Source organism: Canis lupus, unplaced genomic scaffold (genome assembly GCF_011100685.1).
Source record: "Canis lupus familiaris isolate Mischka breed German Shepherd unplaced genomic scaffold, alternate assembly UU_Cfam_GSD_1.0 chrUn_S360H520, whole genome shotgun sequence".
Classification (NCBI taxonomy): Eukaryota; Metazoa; Chordata; class Mammalia; order Carnivora; family Canidae; genus Canis; species Canis lupus.
This window is the reverse complement of record NW_023331287.1, coordinates 18,498-42,288: the sequence shown is the minus strand read 5'-3', so window position 1 is coordinate 42,288 and position 23,791 is coordinate 18,498. Positions and strand designations below refer to the sequence as shown.

Genomic DNA, 23,791 nt, shown 5'->3' with positions numbered 1-23,791 from the left:
TAAAACCTGAAAGAGTCTGGGGGACTAACCAAATAGCAAATCACTTCGAGATTGATGACATATGCCTTATTATCTATTAAAATAGGAAACACAGGGACACCTGGGTGATTGAGAAGCTGAGTGTCTAACTTTGGCTCAGGGCGTGATTCTGGCCCAGGATCCAGCCCCACATTGGGCTTTTTATGGGGAGCCTGCTTCTCCCTCTGCCTGTGTCTCTGTGTCTCTCACAAATCAATAAGTAAAATCTTTTACAAATAAAATAAAATAGAAAACACATATAAGAAAATCAACTTCTGAAGATGATTTTTTAAAAATTATATGGCCCCGATATTTAAGCTGAACTACATTCCTTTTTAAATCATAAACAAGGAAAACATTTAGAAAGCAACAGATAAGCTCAAGGAGATCACAAAAACCAACCTTCACAGGAGACCTATTTCTCCTCTGGCTCAGTGTCCTTTACAGTTTATCCAGGTGTGCTTTCAATTCATCTGAGTTTGAAAGTGAACGGCAAGGAACAGCAAGGTAATTCATTCCAAGATTGAAAATAAAATGATAGCTACAGGAAATTACTCCATCAATGCTAACTGCTTCTGTCACTTATTCTTTGGTTATGAAGGTAATGTGGAAAGGTCTAATATCCATAAATCATTATGATGCTTTATACTTCATTTTGAAAACAATCCTGTCTTTTTATGTATTTCATCAGGCCTCGTTCCGACACTAGCGTATCTGTCAGTTTTTAGCACTGTCAGCAACAGACCTAGCATTTGTCTTTATTTCTCCAAAGCATTCCTCCTGCCTGTGCCTTTCTCAGAACACTAGTAGCTGACAGTTTCTCTCTGCCCAGAGAGTTCTAGCCTCAGACTTCTGCTACTGTAGCCACCCAGGTAGAACAGAGGACATCCCCACGCACAATTTTTTGAGCAGGAGAGTGAATGCAAATCAGCACAGTATCCGCATAAGGTCCTCGGTGACAGGACTTTTGGAAACATTTGCAGCGGCTTCTGGTTTTCACTCCCAGGATCTCACACTTGTGTCTGCGCCAGGAAGAGCTCTGCTCAGGACCGGGCCCAAGGGAGCCGGGTGGCAGGGAGCTCCGAAAGGCACACTTACATCATCAGCCAAGACTGCTGTGCTGTGGAGGATGGGCACAGGGTTCTACTTCTCATAGTAGTAGAGCTTTTCATGAATCTAGAAGAAAAACAAGAGTATACAAGTTCACCTGCTAGCAAACAGTGAGATAGTTGAAGGGTTTTCAGCACTGCGAATAGAAACAGATCCACTAAACCTCAAAAAAAAATTAAACGTTTCTATAAATCTGTAGATAATAAATAAGTGGGCTTATTTCTATGGTCCAGTCTGATTCTTCTTTAAGATTCTCATGTCAATGTTCTATGTTTAAATCAAAGTTTTTCTAATTGCGACATCATTGACATGTACCACTGTAATACTTTTTATATGTACAACATAATGATTTGCTGTATATATATTGCAAAATGGTTACCACAGTAAATTTAGTTACTATCACGTACATTGTTACATGAGATGTCAAATGGGGGTAAAAATCATTATCAAATAGAGCCCACATAAAAGCTAAACCTTTTTCCCTTGAATAATTATGATAGTTTTCTAAAATATGTAACTTCTAAAACATATTGCTTCAGTACTTTAAGTATCAGTTGTAGTTCATATCTCTACTAAAACATACATGATGATTAATAAGGCGGCAGCCACTTGGGTTGGTACGTGATAACCATTAGAAGCAAGGGAACTGGCGTGGTGTGTGCCCTCCTGAGCATGCTGTTCCTTTCGCTTCGTCTTTTTTTTCCCCCAGATTGTCAACCTTTCTCCCAAATTCAAACTTCTAAGAAACAGAGGGAATGCTCCTAGATGAAGACATTTCTCAGAACTATTGAGCTTAGATAACTTTCTGTCCTGTAAAACAAGTAAAATTATACTATCAGGGAATAATTGGGTCCTTTCTTTCCCAACATTACCCAAGAAACAACAAAGGTGAGAATGTATTTTTAGTGCACTAGAAGACACATGGAGTTCCTTAAAAAATCTGCTTTAACAAATGCAAAACTGTTGGCTTTTACGTTTTATCTACTTCAGCTCTTACACAGGTGCCTTTAAAATGTTATACTTGAAAACTTACTTGAGCCTCTTCTTACTTACAGTTGAAGAAATTACCCCCCGCACTATATATATAAACAGTTGCACCGCAGAATTTCCAGTTTTTAATAGGTATCAAGTAATACACTCAGAGGTATCAGGCCATCTACTCTTTAAATAATAACTGGCGATGGTTCCACACATAGAAACAAATGAGTTGGGACTTAAAACTCAGGCCACCTGGCTCAGTGTCAGAGCTTGTCGTCACTCCACATGCCTGCCTCTCAGATTAACATCTTGTCTGCCTTTTCCACGGACCTCAATCATGGCTGGATGAACAGGATAGAGAGAGGCTCGCAGATATGTGACAAATAATACTGGCTGTTTCTAATGACTACGGGATTAGGAATGGCTTCTCTTCACCCCTCCCTGTCTTTTTTCTTTCCGACAATTCTTAATTTTTCCAGATGAATTTGTATTGATTCTGTACCATAATTACAACTTAAACATTATATGCCCCAAATAAAGACATTCTTCTCCACTTCATTTCCTTCTTCTGAGGGTCTTTTATAAACAAGGAGCCCCTCTTTCCACATCATCATCTTTCCATCTTCACCCAAGTGAGTTGAGTGCGGACCCCTACCCTGCCAACCCTGGGACGTTGTATTGTATCAGGAGTTTTTAAATGCTCTCCCAGAATTTCCAAATGCTGGTAACCCTATGATGATATGTGTTTTACTCCAGGACATAATTTTAAATATGAAGTTGGTATGAAAGTAAAAATTACTTCAAGTAATTAATGTTCAATCTCACAAAATATTTTCTACCATATGTACCAATAGTGTTTTCCGGGTGTGACCAGGTAATATGGGAATTCTATTTACAGAATTTATTTATAAATTTCCAAATACTAGCCATCTCATCGTGGCTTTCCCAAAAGGGGCCTCACTTGGCTAGATATTTTGGGTCACTTAATGTGCCGTGGAATCCATTGATGATATCTTACTGAGACTTTCCTCATTAGTTCTCGCAACTGAAGTTGGCTTTTTTTCTCCTGGTCCTGTCTTTATGGGGTCATAATATCAGTGTTACACTGCTTTCGCTTTTTTTTTTACACTGTGGAAAGTTTCAATCTTTTTCTATGCTCTCAAAATCTCAATGCCACTAAAGTAATCTTTTCTTTAAGTGTTTGATGGCATTCCCATGGGAAACCAGGAGGATCAGATACATTATGGAGGGCAGCTTCATCCCCCAACTTTATTTCTTGTGGGTGGTGTATGGAAATTTCTCCATTTAGGTTTTCTATCTTCCTTTGTCAGTTACAGTAAACACCGTTTTCCTACAAAATTACTCATTTTTTTCTGGCCTTAAAAAATTAAATGAATCTGACTCAGTTGGGGGATGGGGCAGATGGCAGAGGATTAGGGGTCCTCAAGCACCTGGCCCCACCAACTTACCTAGACCAGAGACCCCTTCTGGATCTCCTTCAGAGGTGGCTCGTGGCCCCTGCAGCCCCCGCCCATCCCCATGCATCTCCTCGTGTTCGCAGGCTGCTCTGCCAGCACTCACCATTCGGGTCCTTCTCACAGTAGCACTGGTACTTGCACTCCACCACGTTCTCCAGAAAGGCCTTCACCTGCTCCTTGTCCTCGAAGTCCACCAGGCCTGGCACGGACCCTGCTGGCCTGGCAGAGCTCAGCCTGCCTCTCTGCATGCCTGTGGCATGGTCACGTGAGCAAGTGGAAGGCCATGGCCTGGGGCGGAGCCTCCGGCTGGAGCCTGGGCGAGGCTGGGCAGGGCTGGGCAGGGCGTGCCCCCAAGGTCTCTGTGCTGGTCTCCCATTCAGGAAGGGAGTGCACAGTCCATCTACCTTTGAAGACCCTTGGCTGTTGCCACACCTCTTGCTTCTCTGGCTCCTTCCCTCTAACTGGTGACAGCCTCTCTGCAGCACTTCTGTGCCAGCTTTATGCCTCCCAGCATTACAGGATCCGTGGTCTCTCATGTGGCCCATGGGCAGTTTCCACTGGCAACTTAGCACTACTGAAAGAAAAAAAATCAATTAATATTTTATGCACCTGGATTTGAAGTTGCAACAGGATTATTTTTTTGCATAATTGTTTTCATAAGGCTGTGCCAGTGCTGCACAGGCTAAGCTTGTCAGAGCTTTGCTATTAACCTTCGCAGCTGCTTATCACCATTGTGTTTGGAAAATTTCTACTATACAACTATAATTATCTCAAGTCATATATTCAATTAACTAAGATAGGTAAAAGACTTCAAATTAGTTCATAAAAGCCTAGTCATTGAATATAGCAATACAGAGGTGTCTGGGTGGCTGACTTGATTAAGCATCCAACTCTTGATCTTGGCTCAGGTCATGGTCTTTGGGTCATGAGATTGAGCCCCATGTTGGGCTCTGGACTCAGTGTGGAATCTGCTTGAGATTCTCTCTCCTCCTTCTACCCCTCTCCTCTCTCTCTCTCTCTCTAACAAATGTTGGGAAAATAAAGAAAATACTAATATAAACATAGAGGTTCCTATCTTCTGAATATTTAGGATCTAATTCCCAAACAATCCAAGGTTACAGGAATATAGACATTATGATATTCACCAATAAACTGACAATGTTCATACCAGCCCTCATTTAAACATTTCTTCCCACCTAATACATGCCCTCTATGCTGTCATTGGTTTTTACCTTGGATGCCATTAACATGACTGCAAAAATACAGGACTTCACAGGGCTGATGAAAATGATGACGAAGTGATGCTGGTGGTAAACAAGCCTCTGAAAGAGGTCTGCTAGTCAGCAACTGAGAAAAATGTAACATATCTGACAAAACTCCCCACTTTGAAAGGGAACAATCTGAATACCGAACTTTAAAAATGAACAAAAACCAAATACTACTGGAGAAACTAAAGTCTTCAAATATTTTTGTTAAACTGCCCTTTTAACTGGAAAAGTCAAAGTGCTATTATAAAATGTTGGCAGCAATATTATGCCAACAAAGGAAAATTCAGCAGGATACAATGCATCCATGCTAAGAATTAGCAGTTACAACTGTAACCTACAATATTCTTAATTACATTTCAAATGTGGTCACATTTTATATTTCCTGTTCCTACATAAAGTTCTGTTCACTTCCCCCACCATTTTCTTGCTCTTTTCGTACCTGTTTAATGCAGATTAATTGTAACTGGCCTTTTCCTACTATGTATTATTACTAGATAAATGGACCACAGAATAACAACATCAACAGAGAAAGCTAACAGGGTTCCGACCTTCACTGAGAGTGAATCTAGCTATGCCAGAAGTGGAACTGAAAATGCATTTATTCACAAAAACAACCAAAAAAAATAATAAGCCACCCAAACAGTGTCAGAATACAAAGTACAATAATAAGAATTAGGTTTTCTTTATCCTGAGAGCTAATTTCCCCCACCTCCAGGGCTTTGTCATTTAAGAAATTCCGTTATAAGTGTCATGAAGCCACCAAATTTCTCCAATAATTTTTAAATTAAGGACATCGACCTTTTGCCAATAAACTGTTTCCAGAGAAAGCACAAACTAACGCTTTCTAGGATAAAAACTGATAGCCACTAAAAATAGAGATGAAAACAAAATAGACTATACAGGACAACTGGATTCCTACATGCACAAGAATGTAGATTCTTAGATCCCTATCTCACACCATACACAAAAATTAGCTCAAATTTTAAATCAAGGGGTAAATCCTCATAACCTTGGGTTTGCAAAGAGATTCTTAGATATGCTACCAAGAGCATAAGCAGCACAAGATAAAATGGACACTGATCTTTATAGAAATTAGAACTTTTGTACAAAGGATACTATCAGACAAGTGAAATGATAGCCTACACAAGGGGAAAAAATATTTGCAAGGCGAAAATATGATAAGGGTTTAATATCTAAAATATATAAAAAATGCCAAACTCAACAACAAAAAGGCAATCAGATCGCCAAAGACTACCTGAAAACATGCTCAACATCATTAGTCATTAGGGAAATGCAAATCAAAACCACAATGAACTACCACTTCATGCCCACGAGAATGGCTAATCAAAAATTACTCAGTGTAACAGGTAGTGATGAGGATATGGAGAAATTGGAACCCTCAATAATGCTGGTAGGAATGTAAAATGGTGCAGACTCCACGGAAAACACTTTGATGGTTCCTTCTCACAAGCCTAAACAGAATTACTATATAAGCAGGCATTTCAGCTGCTAAGTGTCTACCCAAAAGAACCGCAATCGGGACTCAAAACAGATAGTTGTACAGCAATGTCCATTGCAGCACCATTCACAATAGCCAAAAGGTGGACACATGCAAGTGTCCATCAACAGACAAATGGACAAACAACATGCAGTGTATACACATAGTGCAATGTTATTCAACCATGAAAGAGAAGGAGATTCTGATACATGCTACAACATGGACAAACCTTGAAAGCATTGCATGGAGTGGTATAGTTTACAAAAGGGCAAGTACTGTATAGTTCCACTTATGTGAACTATGTAAAACAGTTAAAATATAGAGACAAAGCGTAGAATGGTGGTTGCTCGGGAGCTGGGGGTGGGCAAACAAGGGAAGGTAGCGCTTAACAGCCACAGAGTTTTCTGTGTAGAGTGATGAGAAGGTTTTGGAAATAGAGAGTGGTGACGTTGGCACGACATTCTGAATATACCTAATGCCATTACATTGTACGTAACATGGTAAAAAATGGCAAATTTATACATGTATCTTACCTTAAAGAAAAACTGAAAAATAAAAGCCAACTACATGTACATTATGAAACATTGTACTCCTTACAGCTAAAAGAGAAATCACACCACTGCCATTAAGATTATACAATGAGCTCAAAATGAAAGACAAAAACTACATAATGAATGAAAAATTATTGGCAGAATTCCTGTATGAGAGGACTGTTGCACATACAAAGTTCTGTACAATGCCATGAGACAACAACTATTCAGCAACTTGTTTACATTGGCATTTCTGTAAAGACTAAGATAATAATCACAATAAGATGATATATTAAACCTTTTAAATGAAGTTTATTTTTATCTATTTTTAATTCTTTTTCCCTTATTTTTTGTATATTTGTTATTGGGCTTCGATTGGCCAACATATACTACAACACCCGATGCTCATCCCGTCAAGTGCCCCCCCTCAGTGCCAGTCACCCGTCACCCCAACCCCGGCCGACCTCCCCTTCCACCACCCCTTGTTCGTTTCCCAGAGTTAGGTGTCTCTTATGTGCTGTCACCCTCACTGATATTTCCCACTCATTTTCTTTCCTGTCCCCTTGAATCCCTTTCACTAGTTTTTATATTCCCCGAATGAATGAGACCATATGATGTTTGTCCCTCTCCGACTGACTTACTTCACTCAGAATAATATATTAAATCTAACAGACGGACAGGGTAACAAATAGAGAATTTGCTTCTGTATCTCCCTCTAGATCTGGTCTAGTCTGATTCACCTGCTTCTTTTGTGTATAAATTTCTGTCACCAATTAACAGTATGTTATTGAATACATACAGTACAGTACAGTCACTGCAGGAAAGTCTACTGCTATTACCCACTGTAATAAATAAAGCCATTCATTTGAAAACTCAACAAAAGGAGAAATGACGGTTGGGCTTTTTGTAATAGCAAGAGCACGCAATGTAGCAGAGTCACTGGCTAACATGTAGTAAGTATGCTAGCAGATATTTTACCTTACAAGAAACTATTAATAGAACAGAAGTGAAAGCCCCACCTCTAAGAGCTACTGTGAGAAATGCCACTAAGTGATTTTCCTGTTTAAAAATGAAAAATCCAGGGCAGCCCGGGTGGCTCTGCAGTTTAGCGCAGCTTCGGTCCAGGGCCTGATCCTGGGGACCGGGGATCGAGTCCGACATCTGGATCCCTGCTTGGAGTCTGCTTCACCCTCTGCCTGTGTCTCTGCCTCTCTCTCGCTCTGTGTGTCTCTCATGAAATAAATAAAATCTTAAAATTAAATAAAATTAAATAAAAATGAAAACCCATTATACATGAAGACGACTTTTTTGCTTCATTCATAAATACTTGAGGAGCAGTAACAAGGACAAGAACAAGTGTCCTGGTTTAATTTAAGAATGAAGCTCTATGTACTGATCTCCCCCCAACAAAAGTTGTATCCAAATGCCAAATCACACGCTGCTTTCTGTTCACACAGAACAGCTTGCGGTCAGCCACATACCTAATGAGCTTGATTTGCTATGGAAGAGAACTGTAAAAATAAAAACATGATCCATTCAAAACTCCAGAGTATACCTCATTTTGGGAAGCCATTTGAAGAAAAAAGAGCAAGTTGAAGATGCTGATTTCCATGATGAAATACACTCAATATCAAAAGGGAAAAATAATTCATGTTTTAAATGAAATATGAAACAAAACATTTGTAGGACATTGGCAAGGCCAATAAAGTCCATTCTAGTTACTTCAAGGGCTTCTGCAAGTGGCAATATTGCAGTGGATATAGTCAAAACCTTTCTTCTTTCGAATCCTACTGCTTTAAGAATGGAACTTCATGCTTTTGATGTTGGAAATAAAGGTTAACCAGGTTTCTTAAGATGAGCCTATGGTATAAAACAATTTGAATGTTGGCCAAACATTTTTTCTTTTTTTTTAATAAATTTATTTTTTATTGGTGCTCAATTTGCCACCATACAGAATAACACTCAGTGCTCATCCCATCAAGTAAGTGCCCCCATCAGTGCCCGCCACCCAGTTACCCCCACCTGCCACCCACCTCCCCTTCAACTACCCCTAGTTCGTTTCCCAGAGTTAGGAGTCTGTCATGTTCTGTCTCCCTTTCTGATATTTCCCACTCATTTTTTCTTTCCCCTTTAATCCCTTTCATTATTTTTTATATTCCCCAATGAATGAGACCATAAAATGTTTGTCCTTCTCCGATGGACTTATTTCACGCAGCATAATACCCTCCAGGTCCATCCACGTCGAAACAAATGATGGGTATTGGTCATTTTCTAATGGCTGAGTAATATTCCATTGTATACATAAACCACATCTTCTTTTACCCATTCATCTTTCGATGGACACCGAGGCTCCTTCCACAGTTTAGCTATTGTGGGACACCGCTGCTAGAAACATCGAGGTGCAAGTGTCCTGGCGTTTCATTGCCATTTGTATCTTTGGGAATAAATCCCTAGCAGTGCAATTGCTGGGTCCTAGGGCAGGTCCTATTTTTAACTCTTTGAGGAACCTCCACACAGTTTTCCAGGGTGGCTGCACCATTGCACATTCCTACCAACAGTGCAAGAGGGTTCCCTTTTCTCCACATCCTCTCCAACTTTTGTGGTTTCCTGCCTTGTTAATCTTCCCCATTCTCACTGGTGTGAGGTGGTATCTCGTTGTGGTTTTGATTTGTACTTTCTCTGATGGCCAGTGATGCGGAGCATTTTCTCATGTGCTTCTTGGCCATGTCTGTGTCTTCCTCTGTGAGATTTCTGTTCATGTCTTTTGCCCGTATCTTGATTGGATTGTTTGTTTCTTTGCTGTTGAGTTTAAGAAGTTCTTTACAGATCTTGGATACTAGGCCTTTAACTGAGAATGTCATTTGCCAATATCTTCTGCCATTCTGTAGTTGTCTTTTAGTTTTGTTGACTGTATCTTTTGCTGTGCAAAAGCTTCTTACCTTGATGAAGTCCCCATAGTTCATTTTTGCTTTTGTTTCTCTTGCCTTCATGGATGTATCTTGCAAGAAGTTACTGTGGCCAAGTTCGAAAAGGGAGTTGCCTATGTTTTCCTCTAGGATTTTGATGGATTCTTGTTTCACATTTAGATCTTTCATCATTTTATCTTTGTATATGGTGCAAGAGAGTGGTCTAGTTTCATTCTTCTGCATGTGGATGTCCAATTTTCCAGCACCATTTACTGAGAGACTGTCTTTTTTCCAGTGGATAGTCTTTCCTCCTTTGTCAAAATATTAGTTGACCATAAAGTTGAGGGTCCACTTCTGGATTCTCATTTCTGTTCCATTGATCTATGTGTCTGTTTTTGTGCCAGTACCACACTGTCTTGATGACCACGGCTTTGTAGTACAACCTGAAATCTGGCATTGTGATGCCCATGGCTATGGTTTTCTTTTTTAAGATTCCCCTGGCTATTTGGGGTTTTTTCAGATTCCACACAAATCTTTTTTTTTTTTTTAATTTTTTATTTATTATTTATGATAGTCACACAGAGAGAGAGAGAGAGAGAGGCGGAGACACAGGCAGAGGGAGGAGCAGGCTCCATGCCTTGGGAGCCCGATGTGGGATTCGATCCCGGGTCTCCAGGATCGCGCCCTGGGCCAAAGATAGGCGCCAAACCGCTGCGCCACCCAGGGATCCCGCACACAAATCTTATAATAATTTGTTTCCAACTCTCTGAAGAAGTCCATGGCATTTTGATAGGGATTGTATTAAACGTGTAAATTGGGATCCCTGGGTGGCGCAGCGGTTTAGCACCTGCCTGTGGCCCAGGGCGTGATCCTGGAGACCCGGGATCGGGCTCCCGGTGCATGGAGCCTGCTTCTCCCTCTGCCTGTGTCTTTGCCTCTCTCTCTCTCTCTCTGTGACTATCATAAGTAAATAAAAATTAAAAATAAATAAAAATAAACGTGTAATTGCCTTGGGTGAATCACTGACATTTTCACAATATTAATTCTTCCAATCCTTGAGCATGGAGTATTTTTCCATCACTTTGTGTCTTCCTCACTTCTTTCAGAAGTGTTCTGTAGTTTTTAGGGTATACATCCTTTACCTATTTGGTTAGGTTTATTCCTAGGCATCTTATGCCTTTTGGGTGCAATTGTAAAAGGGATTGACTCCGTAATTTCTCTTTTCTTCAGTCTCATTGTTAGTGTACAGAAATGCCACTGAATTCTGGGCATTGATTTTGTATCCTGCCACACTTGGGCCGAACATTTTTAAAAGAAGTAAACAGACACTTATTTAAAAGAAAAAAGTTATGTATGTATTGAAGTCTTTAAAGAGCCAGAGGAAAAAAACATGCTTTGAAAGATTACTTCAAATCAGAGATCCTGACAGCTGACCTCTAACTAGAAATTTTAGGAATAATCATTTCATCATCTTTCACTATACTGAAATATAAATAGATGATAGATAGATAGATAGATAGATAGATAGATAGATAGATAGATGATAGATAGATAGATAGATACACAGATAGATAACAAGAGCCTACCTAGCATTCTTTGCTTACTAAAAATGCCATTCAAGAAGACGCAGGTGGCCTGGGTCGAGGTCCTGGGATCAAGTCCCTTGTTGGGCTCCCTGCTTGGAGCCTGCTTCTCCCTCTGCCTGTGTGTCTGCCTCTCTCACGACTAAATAAATAAAATCTAAAAAAAAAAAAAAAAAAAGAACACAGGCAAACAGGGAGATCATTCAAGATAGTCACATAAAAACTTCTGAAATCCTTTCCCTCAACAGACACAATATATCTACAGCTACATATAAAACAATTATCTCTGAGCAGGACAGCTACTCCACAACGAAGAATTAAACAGACAGGGAGGAGAGACAGATGTAGTTGTATTTTTGCCGAAAACCTCACCTCCCCCCATGCAACGACCTATGGAGGAGGGGGTTGCACAAATACAGAACCCCTCCCTGAGGGAGGGAATCTGTACTACTCATCAGGCACCATGACCCATGGGAGATGCACCAGACAGACAGCCCCCAAAGCACCTGGCTTTGGAAACCAGTGGAGCTTCCGTCCAGGAGACTCCTAGGGCTGTACTGAGTGCAGGCTCTGCTTTTACAGGGCTCACAATCAGACTCATTTGCCTCAGGACCCAGTACAAAAGCACCAGTTTGAAAGGAGCCTAGACCAGATGTGAAGGGGTTCCATTTGCTAATCTTAAAGCAATCTACCAGAAGGGCAAAAGCCCCACTCAGATTCCCTCCAAAGACAAAAGATACCGGAGGGTGCCATATTTACGCTTTCTCTACCTTGCTACTGCCAATGCTGGCAGGAGCTATTTTTGCATTCCCATAACCTTCTAGTACCTCCTTCCCCCTCCATACTGCTGCCACGGCCCTGCCAGAAGCAGGAGGCCAGTGCCCTGACCTCTAGTTACACTCCCACTGCCAGAGGCCTCCAAGCCAGCAGGTACATGCAACCCACACAGGGGATGCCTACTGAATATGAGACTCTGGGGCCAGGGTGGATTGTGTTTGTGAGCCCCACAGGTCTAGAATAATTGGGGGAAACAGTATGAGAGACAACCAAACACTGAAGCAAGGCTACTATAAACAAAAATGTTCACCCACACACAGCCACACCTTCAGGACTAGAAGAGATAGCTGTTTCACCTAACACAAAGACATACATACATACAAAGTCAGGCAACATGAGGAAACAGATAAACATGTTCCCAATGAAAGACCAGGATTAAACCCCAGAAAAGCTCAACAAAGTGGGTATAGACCAAATGTACCTCAAAATGTAAGGCCACGTATGACCAGTGCACAGCTAGCATCATGCTCAACAGGGAAAAGCTTCCTGCTTAACATCAGGAACAAGGCGAGGATGCTAACACAGTATTGGAAGTCTTGGCCACAGCAGCTAGGAAGGAAAAAGAAAGAAATTGGAACCAAATTGTAAAGGAAGAAGTAAAACCATCACTATTTGTAGATGATACAATTTTATACACAGAAAACCCTAACGACTCTGTGGAAAAAAAAGACTGTTAGAACATTAGTTCTAACCTTATTTCTAAATAAATTCAGTAAAGTTGCAGGTACAAAACTGATATACACAATTCTGTCACACTTGTGTACACCAACAACAAACTATCAGGAAGAGAGACTAAGAAAACAAATCCCATTTAAAATTGCATGAAAAAATACCCAAGAATAAATTTAACCAAGGAGGTGAATGATCTATACTCTGAAAACTATAGGACACTGAGGAGAGACAATGACACTAATAAGTGGAAAGATATTCCATGCTCATGAAGAATATTGCAAAAATGTCCATACTGACCAGAGCAATCTACAGAGTCAAGGCAATCTCTATTGAAATTCTAGTGGCATTTTTCACAGAAATACAACAATCGTAAGATTTGTATAGAACCACAAAAGATCCCAAGCAGCCAAAGCAAATCTTGAGAAAGGACAAGTCTGAGACATTACACTCCTTGAATTCAAGCTGTAGTATCTAACAACTAAAGTAATCAAAATGTATGGTATTGGCATAAAAACACACACACAGATTCGTGGGACAGAAAAGAGAGCCCCGAAATAAACCCAGCCATATAAGGCCAATTACTTTACAAGAAAAGAGGCAAGAATATACAATGGAGAAACACAATCTCTTCAATAAATGGTGCTGGGAAACCTAGACACCTACATATAAAAGACTGAAACTGGGCCATCATCTCACACCATACAAAGAAATTAACTCAAAATGGATTAAAGACTGGAATGAAAATCCTGAAATCATTAAACTCCTAGAAGAAAACATGGGTCGTAAGCTCTCTGACATCACTCTTGGAGATTTTTTTTTTCCTTTTGGATCTTATGATTCCAAAGGCAGTGGCATCAAAAAACAAAAATAAATTAATGAGATAACATAAAACTAAAAAGCTTCTGCACAGCAAAGGAAATCATCAACAACAAAAAAGGCAATCTACCGAATAGAAGGAAGAAGAACTGCCAATTCTATCCAATAAGGGGTTAACAGCCAAAATATATACAGAAATTCATATAGCTCAATATCAACAAGAAACAAACAATTCAATATTAAAAAATGGACAGAGGATCTGAATAGACGTTTTCCCAAAGACGACATACTGATCACCAACAGGCACACGGGAAGATGCTCAACATCACAAATCATCAGAGTAATGCAAATCAAAATCACAGTGAGATATCGCTTCACACCTCTGAGAAAGGCCAATATCAGAAAGACAAGAAAAAATAAGTACTGATGAGGCTGTGGGCAAAGGGGGACCCTAGTGCACCGTTGGTGAGGTTGTAAATTGGTGCGGCCACCACAGAAAATAATCTGGAGAACAGTCAAAAACTTAAAAATACAACTCCCACATGATCCTGCAATTCCACTTTTGGGTATTTATCTGAAGATTCAAAAGGATACATGTACCTCTATGTTCACTGCAGCATTATTTACAATAGCCAAGATATGGAAATAACCAAAGTGTCCTTCCTTTGAGGGATGAATGGGAAAAGATTTACACACACACACACACACACACACACACACACACACGAATACTATTCAGCAAAAAAAAAAAAAAAAAAGGAATACTATTCAGCCATAAAATAAATTAGCCATTTGCAACTGGCATGAATCTGAAGGGTATTATGCTAAGTGAAAAAAGTCAGACAGAGAAAGACAGATATGGTATGATTTAACTTATACCTGAAACAACAAATAAAGTCAGAAATACAGAGAATACATGGGTGGTTGCCAAAAGGGAAGGGGGTGAGGCTGTGTGGGTAAAAAACGGATAAAGGGGATCAAGAGTCCCATCATCCTCTTACAAAATGAATTCACGCACAGCATGGTGACTATAGTCAATAATAACGTATTGCAAATTTGAAAGTTGTTTTCAGAAAATACGTCTGAAAAGTTCTTAGCACAAGAAAACAAATGGCGTGACTGTGCATGCAGAGAGATGTTAACTAGACTTACTATGGTGTTCATTGTGCAAGATATACAAATGCCAAATTTTATGTTGCACGCCTGAAACTAGTGTGTCATATATCGATTATAATTTAATAAAACGAAAAAAAAAATGGAAGGAAATAAAAACATGTACTGATTCACTGAAAGACATAGTTTGATAGCCACAAACCCTCAATACAGGAGATTCTAGAGCTTTTTTACATTAAACAGGTGAAAAATCAGCCTGGATGACAAGGCTGAGCTGTAAGATTGGGACTAGAACAAACAAAATGGTGGTTATACTAAATGAATAATGACGTTGATGTAAAGCAAAATAAGGATGTCTTCAAGGTTGTGAGGGGTTTTTGCTTTTCTGTTTCTTTTCTAGAGAGAATTAAAATACAGGACACAATAGCACTGAAGTTGGCAGGAAAGTATATGGGGCAAAAGTGCGCTAAGATTTCTGGATCTTTTCCAGATGACAATAGACAGATTAAGATAGGATTTTATAAAAAGGATTCACGTCATAATTTCTAACGTAGCCACTCAAATAACAGAAAGAGAATGTATTAACTTCTCAACTGTATGCAGGGAAAACCCTAACCAATCCAAAAGAAACAAAGAAAATCAGGACAAGAAAACACAAAATACGTCAGATTTTAAATTATAAAGATCATACGTCATAATGAACTGTAGTGAAGATATTCTAGCTGAAAGTAAAGACTTCTGACTTGTTACCTCAGAAAGCTCCAACTGTAATTCACAAAAGCAATAAAGCAGGAATATGGAAGAGTTGACAATAAAAGGATAGGAAAAGATATCCTGCAAATGGCAACAAAAACGTATCTACTTTAAAATAAACTCTGTTAAAAAGTATAAAGTGTAGTAATTCACCAGCAAAATAACAAATTTATATTTAATAACAAATTTAAATATATACAACAAAAAATGAACAGAGGGAGCCTGGGTGGCTCAGTCGGTTAAGCACCTGCCTTCAACTCCCGTCAAGATTCCAGGGTCCTGGAATCAAGGCCCACATCAGGGTCCTTGCTCCAGGGGGGAGCCTGCTTCTCCCTCTCTCTCTCTCTCTGCCTGTCACTCCTCCTGCTTCTTCAGTGTCCGATAAATAAATTAAATTTAAAAAAAAAACACAAAAAAAAACTGAACAGAACTGCAAGAAGAAAACCATGGTCATAATGGGAAACCTTTTTACCATACTTCTCTTGGTAACAGAGAATAAACGAACAAAAATCAGTGAAAACACAGAATATTTGAATAGGTTTACAAACTTGATCTACAGACATATACAGAAAACTATACTTAATGACTGCAGAATATACCTTCTTTTTAGACACAGACAGGATACATTACAGATATTGAATATGTAGCTGGCCGTAAAGTGTAAACACATTTCAAAGGACTGAAATAATGCAAATTAGGTTTTCTGACCTCAAAGCAATTAAGGTAGAAATCAGGAACAAGATAAATTTAAAAAATCCTTATTTGTAAATTCAAGAAAAGTCTAAGTAAGCAACTACAAAATGATTCTAAGTTAAGAAAACCAGTACCTTGGGAGAAATGGCCTTAAATGCTAACGTTAGGAAAAGAAGAAGGTTGAAAATTTAAAACAAACGTTCATAACTAGAAAAAGAATTTTTTTAAAAAAGTCAATGAAATAAAAACTAATATACAATGAGGAAAATTAATAAGGCCAAAGGTTTATATCTAAAAAGACTAATGCCAAAACTCTGGCAATATTGAGGAAAGAGAAGAAAGGGCAATAAGTACCAATATCAGGACCAAGAAGAAAAACAATTAGCATAGAAACTGCACATGTGAAATATTATAAGCAACCTTTTCAGAAATTTGACAATGTAGTTGAAATGGACCAAATCTTAGAAAAATATGAATCATTAAAACTAATCAAGAAGAAATAGAAAGCCTAAACGTTCTTGTCATCTTTAAAATAGTTACCAATATCCTTATCAAAAAGAAAACATCCAGGCCCAAGGAACCCAACAAGTCAGTTCTGCTAAAGGACAAACGAACTTCAGTCTTTCATAAACTTACCCACAGAAGAGTAGAGACTTCCACCTCACAACCTAAGGCTACCCAGGATATTGTGAAGATCTGATGAGAGAGATAAGAAAGCAAAATTATGGGCTGTCTCATAAAAGGAGACATTAAAGTTCTAAATAAACTAGGAGTCAACTAACTCCAGCAGATTATATGTAAAGGAGAACAAATCATGAACAAATTAGGTTATCTCAAATAATAGTCCAATGATAGCCAGTTGAACAGTCAAAAATCAGTAAAAAAAAAAAAAAGTCAAAAACCAATGAACTTTCCTATGTTGAGACTGACAGGAAACAAATCATATGATCATACAATAAATAAATAAAAAGCACTTGACAAAGTCCAATGGCTAGTCATTTAAAAAGTCATTTTACAAAGAATAAACGGAAACTTCTTAAATTGAGTAAACGGCAAATATGAAAAAAAATAATCTAGAGCAAATATGACAAAGAAGAAATGTTGAGAGAATTTCTTTTGAGATCCAGATTCACACATAATAAACAAAAATCTAGAGTAGCGAAATCAAAGTGAAAATGAAAAAGGGAATAGCTTTTTGGTCACACATTAAGGAAATGTTTCATGAATACAATTCAGAAATCACTAACCTAAAGGAAAATGGTGCTCGACGAGTAACTTCTGCATAGAGAATAGGGGAGGACAGAACAAAGCATGAGATGACAAAATATTTTTCCATATGTTTTCCCACCAAGAGAATCTGACATCAGCATGGTTTTACCTTTACCGGTGAATGCAGGCTTTTCTCACCAAACATATCCCAGAGGAAGGTCAGGTCTTCCTGGCTGTCCACACGTGGCCCCAGCCGGCCTGGCACAACAGCCAACAGCTCATACAGACCTAGAAAGTGAAAATAAAACACAAAGCGTAACCATAGAGTGATCTCATTAATTTCACTTAAGGTGTGTGTGAAGGATGGCTGGAACATGTCGTTTTTACTGGATCAGTAATCTGGGCCATCAAGCAGAATGCTTCTCCGCGGAAGCCAAGGAACCTTTTTGATTTTTAAAGCCCAAATATGTAGCATCAACAGGCTAGCCTAACCTTTCCTTTGTCAACATTCTCCAGGCATCCAAGCGGACACCACCCGAGGCAGAAAACGTGTACAAGCTATCAGAGGAAGAAGAAAACTAAATCGTCACTACATTTGCCTCAGTGTTAGCCAAAGATCAAAAGGAGTCATGAATAGGAAAAACTCCTTAGAAGAGCAGAAAATTGATAGAGTGGCCCATTAAAAAGGTTTTGTGGTTTCCAAAGAGTTCCTAATGATATATAGCTTCAAAACCATTTGCGTTATCTACATCCAAATTCAAGTTCCAAAAAGCTAAGGCCTATTAAGCCATACGTGGTGTTGCTTTCTTGTAGCTGCTCATTTTTCAAAAAGCAACAACCACAAGCTACACAGAACTGAGTTTACCTTTAACTCCAATCTGGGCGTATGCCGTACCCTCTGAAAGAGTTAAGGAAAAGGATGCAGGTTCCTCGGGGCCCTCCTCACTAGAAGCTTCCTGGGGCTAGACAGTAGCACCCTGTTCCACCAGTAGCCTGTTGCAGAAACCCTCCCACCTCCTTTGGGGCCCATCAGACTCCTGTCCAAGAACTGTTACGACAGTGCCTGCCCGGGGCCTCTTCAGGGAGGTGACCTAGAAGAAGTCAGTATCAACTCTCAGCACACGTTTCACTTTCCAGTGGGATTATACGAGGTAAAAAGGAGAAACTTCCTTTTATTTCTGTCTGCTGTCTACAAGAGCACCGAAACCTCCTGGGATCTACGACACAGGAGCGTGCTGTTATTCCTGCTCTGAAGTGCTGCTGTTCATCACAGGGACAGCTTTACAAGATATGTAACTAGCAAAGAATCATAAATTATGGCCTGCTGATTAGTCTATCTATTATCTTCCTAAAGTATTATCATATTCTGATAATCAGTGATCATTCACCAAATGTATTCGCTTTGCCTTGGAAAGCTGGATCTGTAACATGAGACGTTAAACTCAAACATTCCTGGGACTGCATGTGGCCAAAAAGATCTATTCTACTTTAGGGGGAAGAAAATGTCTCCCTATTACATTCTTAAGTATTCTTGATGATTTACACTTATTCCCTTAAAAACCTGGCATCATGCCTAAGCTAGCTCTTATTTATGATTTCATAAAACTATTTGTAAGGTGTCCCAACATAATTCGATGTATAATAATGCAGGTCTCACTTTACACGTACACAGATACACACAACTTTAAAAACATGACAATTGCCAAGATCAGCGATTAAGGTCAGAGGTTCAAATTGAAAATTAGGTAAAAAGGAGGTAGAATTTCGCTATTTCATTATTGATTTAGGAGCAACAAAAGGAATTCCTTGTTCCTTGGAAATATGGTTAGTTTAATTAATAATACTAGTTCAACTATAACATAATTTATGAGGTATAGTTCTGGGGGGGGGGGGGGCGATAACTGAGGTAATGTATTAGAACAGCCCCGGCATATGGTAAATAGTCTATTTCATATGTAACTTAGTGAGCTTCAGCTATTGTTGTTATTCCTGTTATTCATCAGGACTATTATTTTTTTTAGGATTAATTTATCTTACAGAGAGGCAGGGGACAGGGGCAGAGGGAGACAGAATCTTAAGCAGACTCCACGCTCAGCATGGAGCTTGACACGAAGCTCCAAATCATGACCCTGATCATGGCTGGAGCTGAGACCAACAGTCAGACACTCAACCCACTGCATCACCCAGGAGTGTCCATCGCTACTGCTATTGAAAAATCAAAACTCTGAGTCAAACAGACCTAGATTCAAACCAGGTCTATACTTCATTTACCCCCCATAACTTACCTCAGCCTTCTTTCCATCATATGTTCAAAAGAAACGGAATCTACACCTATAGTAAACTGGACAGGAAAAAATATACATACGTATGCAGATACACAAGTGTGTGCATATAACACAGGTAAAATCTGAAAAAGCCTAAGGGACTGCATCAGTGACGATGTACCCACGTGGTTACCATAACTATGCGAGATGTCACCACTGGAGGAAGCAGGGTCAAGGGTACACGGGATCTGTATTATGTCTTCCAACACATGAATCCACAGTTATCTCAAAGTACAGTTAAAGCAAGAGGAGAAGTGGTGGTTAACATTGTTATAAGAATGCAAGGGAACAAGGCACGTAGTCCTGTGGTTGGCACAAAAGAGGCATTTGATGAATTTTTAAAAGATTTTATTTATTCATGAGACGGACAGAGAGAGAGAGAGAGAGACAGGCAGAGACATAGGCAGAAAGAGAAGCAGGCTCCATGCAGGCAGCCCAAAGTGGGACTCGATCCCGGGACTCCAGGATCACACCCTGGGCTGAAGGCTGACACTTCAGCACTGAGCCACCCAGGCGTCCCTGATAAAAACGTTTTAAAAATTGGGCAGCCCGGGTGGCTCAGCAGTTTAGCACTGCCTTTGGGCCAGGGCTTGATCCTGGAGACCCAGGATCAAGTCCCACTGTGGACTCCCTGCATGGAGCCTGCTTCTCCCTCTGCCTGTGTCTCTAACTCTCTCTCTCTGTCTCTGTGTGGCTCTCTTATGAATGAATAAAATCTTAAAAAAAAAAAAGACTTTTAAAAAATAATAAAGTGATTTCTTAAGACTTCCTCAAGTGGCAACTGCCCCTTACTAGAATTCTGTCTATACCTTTACTCCACTTCAAAAAGTTTGGTTCTCGAATGAACCACCAAGAGGAGCAGAGGAATAAGCGTCCGCATAAAACACATAAAGTGAAAGATCCCTATAATTTCTAATCTGTGGATGAAACCTGAAAGGCGTCTGGGGGAGTAACCAAATAGCAAATCACTTTGAGATTGATGACATATGCCTTATTATCTAAGTTAAAATAGGAAACACGGACATCTGGGTGATTAAGAAGCTGAGTGTCTAACTTTGGCTCAGGGCTGATTCTGGCCCAGGACCCAGCCCCACATTGGGCTTCCTATGGGGAGCCTGCTTCTCCCTCTGCCTGTGTCTCTGCCTCTCTCTGTCTCTCTCACAAATCAATAAGTAAAACCTTTTACAAATGAAACAGAAACCACATCTAAAAAATCAACTTCTGAAGATAATCGATTTCTTTTTAATTATACGGCCCCGATATTTAAACTATGGCTTTTCAAAACCATCAACAAGGAAAAAATTTTAAAAAGCAACAGATAAGTACTAGGAGATCATGAAAACCAGCCCATCGCAGTCTGCGCCGCACCCACGCCCCGGCAGCGCGTGGTCCGGGAGGCCCCGCCAGCGAGACAGCCAGCCCGGGCGAGGGAGGAGGCCGCCGCGTGCAGCCCGCTACCGTGGCCCCTGCTGCTCTGGGTCCCTGCCCGCTCCCCGCCCGCGGCCCCGGCGGTTCGCACCTTCCTCAGCGCCGACATCCTCGAGCGCTCTGAGTTCAGCAGGCGAAGGGCGACATGCGTTGTGGCCCGTCCGTCCATCCGCACCGCCAGCCAACAATCCGCGGGGACGGGGCCGCCGCCGCCGCCGCCGCCGCCACGCGTCCCACCGCGCTCCAGCCCCGCACACGCTCGGAGCCCCCCGCCGGCGCCTGCGCACTGGGCGCCCCGGAGGCCTGGTGCGCTGGGGGCCGCCCGGCGCGCGGAGGCACCTGGGAAGGGCCAGGCAAGCGCGGGGAGCCCAGGCAAGCGCCGCGCCTCCGCCACCCCGCAGCCCGCGGGCAGTCCCCGCCCCGAATGCCACCTGTGGCGCGGGCTCGCCGGGTGCCCTATGCGGCCGTTAGCCTGAGGCGCGTGCTGCTCGCTGGCCACAACAAGGTCCCAGCGCCGCAGCGCGGCCGGTGCCAGGGCGAAGCGAAGGTAGCGCGCGTCCCCCCAGGGGCGGTGCCCCGCAGCCGGAGGACGGACCGGACACTAGCTGCCTCGGGCGGCGTGGCCGGAGGCTCTCGAGCTGTCCAGAGACCGTCTGTCCGCCGCTGGCGCTGCCCTAAACACGAGCCGCTTCCGCCTGGGCCCCTGGGCCCTCGCGGCTGCCCCGCGGGAGCCGGACGCCGCCCCCTCCTCAGGCCCGGCAGCTCCTCCAGCCCGCCCGTCTGCCCGGAACAGTCCGCGCCGCACCCACGCCGCGGGAGTGCAGGGTCCGGGAAGCACCGCCGGCGAGGCACCAGGCCGCAGCGCGCAGCCCACGACCGGTCACTCCTGCAGCTCGGGGTCCCTGCCCGCGCCCCGCCCGCGGCCCGTACCTTCCTCATCGCAGACATCCTCGGGCGCTCAGAGTTCAGCAGGCGCAGGGCGACAGGGCACACGGCCCGTCCATCCGCAGGGCTGGCCGTCAGTCCGGGGGACCGCGCTCGAGCACAGTGCACGCTGGGAGCCCCCCGCCGGCGCCTGCGCACTGGTCGACCGGGAGGCCCCGCACGCTGGGGGCCGGCCTGAGTGCGGAGGCACCTGGGGAGGGGCCACACCCGCACCGGGGAGCCCAGGCAGCACCGCGCCCTGTCGTCCGGGGGTCCTTCCGCCCCACCGCTCCCCCGCCGCCGCCGCCACGCGCCCCACCGCGCTCCAGCCCGGCACCACGCTCGGAGCCCGCCGCCGGCGCCTGCGCACTGGGCGCCCCGGAGGGCCTGGCGCGCTGGGGACCCGGCCGGCGCGCGGAGGCACCTGGGGAAGGGCCAGGCGAGCGCGGGGAGCCCAGGCAGCGCCGCGCCCCGTCGTCCGGGGATCCTTCCGCCCCACCGCTCCCCCGCCCCTGCCGGCGCGCAGGCCCCGCCCCGGATGCCACCTGTGGCGCGGGTCCCCTGGCGCTGGAGGCAGCGGTAGCCTGCAGCAAGTGCAGCTCGCCCGCAGCCCCACGGTCCCAGCGCGCCTGCGCGGCCGGTGCCAGGGCGACACGAAGGTAGCGCGCGTCCCCCCAGGGGCGGTGCCCCGCATCCGGAGGACAGACCCGGCACTTGCTGCCTCGGGCGACGTGGACGGAGGCTCTCGAGCTGTTCAGGGACCGTCTGTCCGCCGCTGGCGCTGCCCTAAACACGAGCCGCTTCCGCCTGGGCCCCTGGGCCCTCGCTGCTGCCGCGCGGGAGCCGGACGCCGCCCCCTCCTCAGGCACCGCAGCTCCTGCAACCCGCCCGTCTGCCCGGAACAGTCCGCGCCGCACCCACGCCGCGGGAGTGCAGGGTCCGGGAAGCACCGCCGGCGAGGCACCCAGGCGCCGCGAGGGACGAGGCCGCCGCGCAGCCCGCGACCGGTCGCCCCGGCAGCTCGGGGTCCCTGCCCGCGCCCGCCCGCGGCCCCCGCGGCTTGCACCTTCCTCAGCGCTGACATCCTCGGGCGCTCGCGGTTCAGCAGGCGCAGGGCGACATGCTTTGTGGCCCGTCTGTCCGCAGGGTCGGCTGGCCGTCAGTCCGGGGGACCGCGCTCGAGCCCAGTGCACGCTGGGAGCCCCTCGCTGGTGCCTGCGCACTGGGGCCTCACGGGGTAAACAACCCCCACTGAGCCCTGCACCAGGCAGGGGGTTGAGCAGCTCCCCCAAGTGCTAACAACTGAAAATCAGCACAATAGACCCTCCCCCAGAAGACCAGCGAGAAGGACAGGGGAAAAACAAGTTATTGACCAAGCAGCACTGGAAAGTTCCAGGGTAAGACAAGCGACTTGCAGGATACAGAATCAGACGATACTCCCCCTTGTTTTGTTGTTGTTGTTGTTGTTATTTTTTATTTCTGTTTGCTTCCCCCACCCCTTTTTTCCTTTCTTTTTTTCTTTTTCTTCTCTTTTTCTTCCTTTTTTCTTTCTTCTTTTTTCTTTTCTTTCCGTCTTTCTCTCCTCTCTTTTTCTCCTTTTCCCAATACAACATGTTTTTGGGCACTCTGCACTGAGCAAAATGACTAGAAGGA

At 43.3% G+C, this 23,791-nt stretch overlaps 1 long non-coding RNA gene across 8 annotated transcripts; it reads right to left on the bottom strand.

The window, feature by feature from the left end:
• Nucleotides 1-780: 780 nt before the first annotated feature.
• On the bottom strand, nt 781-23,326 carry LOC119879178. 8 transcript variants are annotated; one of them, XR_005387358.1, is made up of 9 exons: nt 23,205-23,326; nt 17,632-17,750; nt 17,501-17,531; nt 16,890-16,949; nt 12,628-12,755; nt 11,373-11,526; nt 3,688-4,158; nt 1,712-1,938; nt 781-1,194 (listed from the first exon to the last, which is right to left on the bottom strand). It is a non-coding gene; the product is annotated as an uncharacterized LOC119879178 (long non-coding RNA). The 8 variants fall into 8 exon arrangements; XR_005387362.1 differs by having other exon boundaries at nt 3,688-4,155; XR_005387361.1 differs by lacking the exon at nt 23,205-23,326 and adding an exon at nt 22,145-22,262.
• Between the last annotated feature and the right edge of the window lie 465 nt (nt 23,327-23,791).